We start from the raw sequence: 3,571 nt of genomic DNA on the forward strand, positions 1-3,571 counted from the left end.
TTTCAGGACATAAATTAAAATATCGTACATAAGCACAGCGCAACAGCGGCTTAAATTTAAGTTACAATAATAATATTTAAAAAAAAAAAAAAAATGTAATAATGCATGGTTACGTCGTACCGTCGCGTATCGGTACTTTTGCCTGTACCACCCTACAATTAGAATTCAGCGTTTAAAAATATCATGGATAAATATAAATTGGATAAAATGGAAAATATAAATGGAAAAAATATTATGTAAAAAAAAATATGTAAAAAACCTGGAATCAATAAAGAAACATTAAAAAAAAAAAGTTAGAGTATAAGCAGACGGTAATACACACATCGCGGTGACGATTTAGTTTCATTTTATACAAATTATAAAAGGAAAATAATGTGATGGGAACTCATTTCAAGTGTGAAAATGAAGTTAAGAGAGCAGTGAAGTTGTTTATCAAAAGTTTACCAGAAGTATCCAGCAGAATTCTTTGCTGACGGAATGAAGAAACTTATCACGCGTTGCCAAATATAGATTGATGCAAATGACAATTATGTCGAAAAATAATTAAGATATTTTATAGGTAATGAATTGAATTTTTATTTCTTTTCTGTCTCATTCCAGTTAACCGTCGTAGTTCGCGTTAAAAACGGAATTGCGTCACCATATCTCGCAAAACAATGTGAAAAAGAATTGTTTGTGTTGTTCGATGATTCCGTTAAACGAAATAATGTTAACATCCATATATCTTTTGTGCGTTTATGTCTACAAAAAGCTAATTACATACTACAATATAAATATGTATAGCAATAAGTATAGTTAATATATATATCAAAACATGTGAAAAATATATATATACGTTCACTGCGGAAAGTATGTTGACATCCTACAATATGACCTGTTTGATGAGAGATTCGGAGGAAAACGAAAGGTTCGTTCTTCCAAATCGGTTCTTCGTTGTTATTATTATTCTTTTTTTATCTACCAATCAGCCGAAACTCGTGCTATGTAAACAACAGTAGTGTAACCAACAACGTAACGTTTCATATCATGTAAAAAAATATTAACATATTTATGTCGAAAAACTGTTAATTTAAATTATATCTTCCGTTTAATTTGTCGTATGAAAGATAAACATAAGGCACGAAGCGGTATTGTGTTTACGTTGAAACAAACGAAAGACAAGGACAACGTAAACACAAGAGTGCCGTTTCACGTCCTTATCTGACTTTCATATGACGAATTCAAATTAAGAATCTGGTGAACTAACAGATCTTTTTAATTTTTTCATAAGGAATACAAAGATAGATCGATGAATGTATTAAAAAGAAAATAATCCATTTGCAAAAATGAAGTTGAAATGGAACCCTACTACTGGATCTACAAAAAAGTAATTTGCACTCTATGTGATGCCTTCTTTTGAACTAAACAACTTTTGTTAAAACTTTTTCTGATAACATCAATCTCACGTGAGATATTCTGCCGCTTTCTGTTTCGCCATTGGTTAAATATTGAGTTTAGGTTTCTATGTATAACAAATTTCTGTGTATAATAAAATATCTACATATAAAATACATATAAAAATTGAAAGTTTTAGGCGATTTTGTAGATATCAGACCCGGTACATTATTCAAATCATGTCCATATCTAATTGTAATGACTTGCAACAGAATCTGAGAACTGAGATTTGTGTTTTTTCATTCATAATTTTTGATTAATAAATAGGAAAGGTAACGAATGAATATACTGTGTATCACTTTTTTAAAAATGAAACTGCATTTTACGATTAAAATGCGGACATTATAACAAATAATACAGCAATAGTAAATAATCAAAAAGAAATAGGGTAAGAACTTACCATAACAGCATGGAAAAGAATTTGTGAGGAATTGTGTTACTGGAAGAAGCTTCTTTGTGTATCACGAAGTGCATCAGGGGAGGATCCTTAAACAAATTTCGTAAAAAAATTACTATCTATGAGATAAATACAAAACGAGATTCGAAGAATAATTAATATTAACAAAAACATAATTATTTTATAAGAACATAATATTCAATTAGAGAAATAATTATACGTTAAGTTCTGTTATTAGTAACCATTATCGATGACCGACTTTATTTTTGGTTCTCAATAAGCATTATCTTTGATAAAAGCATTTTTAGAGGAAGAAAATAAAATGGGAACAACGATATAACTTTTATATAAAAAGCTATAATCAATATATTTAATTAAAACTAAAACATAAATACGTATAACATCACTCTTATATGAATATAAATATGCAAATGCATTAGAGACGAAAGATATAATAAAAATAAGAAAAAAGAAAAAAAAAAAATAAGAAAACTGTACTGGTTTCTACGACTTACTTCCACATGTGGAATAATCTATCTGGTTGCCGTATGGTCCATCCTAGAAACAGAACAAAGTTATTAGATTAAAATAATTCACAGGAAGTTTATAATTCTTAAAATTTGCAAGTATAAAATATTTGCTCTGAATAAATCCTTTTTATAGATAATTTACAAGTCGACTTTCGAATAACCAGATTTTATATTTTATCCAGCATCTAGCACTTCTTACCAATCGCTAAAACATTTGCTAAACACAAAATTGTAACGTTCAAGTAGGTAAGTATTCCGTAGCACGTTCACACTATCGCGTCTCGAATATGAAAGACTGCCGAACAATGCCGTCCCTGATAAAGACAAATTCGTACTGCTTGTTCATTGGCTACGCATCTGGACTATAAGCGAATCCTGTACTCTGCGCAAATGTCTCTGCGCAGATTATATTTCAATTTTATTACAATACAATAACGACTTTACATCTTGAAAATTGTCACTATTACGCTGGTGATATTTATATAGATATTATACATTAAAGTGCATACAATATGTAAGTGCAAAATATATTCAAACTATCTAACAATTGTACAATATTTTACATTATGAATACGATTTTAATTGCTCATCATGATCTTTTATTATAGTTTGTTTACTGATTGTCAAATTTAATGTAAATAAAAATCTCAATTAATATATGTAATGTATAGAATATATGTATATATAATATATATATAATATATAGTATAGTATGTTTATATATTATGTATAAAATAGTAACTAAATTATGTATATAGTATATATATATAATAACATATAGAATAAATTTAAATATACATATAATGAATAGAAGAATTATTCAATAAAAATCAAAAGTTTTATAAGATAGTGTCACGTAAAATAAAAAGCAGGAGGCTCGAACGAAAAGAAAAAATTAAGATAACAAAAAAACAAGAGAATTTATTTCAGAATTTACACTGTCTGCGATTTTGTTCTGAGCTCCAGCCGTGACTTTCCAAGACTGAATCTCTTACAATTTGACTTTCGGTAACATCTGTTTCTTCTTTGTTTGTCATCCCTCAATATCCCCACTACCCTGTAGGCGTACGTGACCGTTGTCACGCTTCTAGGACATTCGGTGGAAGGACCGTTAGGATACAGATGACTCATCAGGCACTTCGGCGATATACATTGTCGCCAAGGCCGCCACATCTCTATCTCCATCATCGGTCCATCGGATTTGAAGTAT

At 29.3% G+C, this 3,571-nt stretch overlaps 1 long non-coding RNA gene across 1 annotated transcript; it reads right to left on the bottom strand.

The window, feature by feature from the left end:
• Positions 1-221: 221 nt before the first annotated feature.
• On the bottom strand, positions 222-2,726 carry LOC105666751. Its single transcript, XR_001099575.3, has 3 exons — positions 2,561-2,726; positions 2,347-2,389; positions 222-1,920 (listed from the first exon to the last, which is right to left on the bottom strand). It is a non-coding gene; the product is annotated as an uncharacterized LOC105666751 (long non-coding RNA).
• Positions 2,727-3,571: the final 845 nt, after the last annotated feature.

This window comes from Bombus terrestris, chromosome 16 (genome assembly GCF_910591885.1).
Source record: "Bombus terrestris chromosome 16, iyBomTerr1.2, whole genome shotgun sequence".
Taxonomy (NCBI): domain Eukaryota; kingdom Metazoa; phylum Arthropoda; class Insecta; order Hymenoptera; family Apidae; genus Bombus; species Bombus terrestris.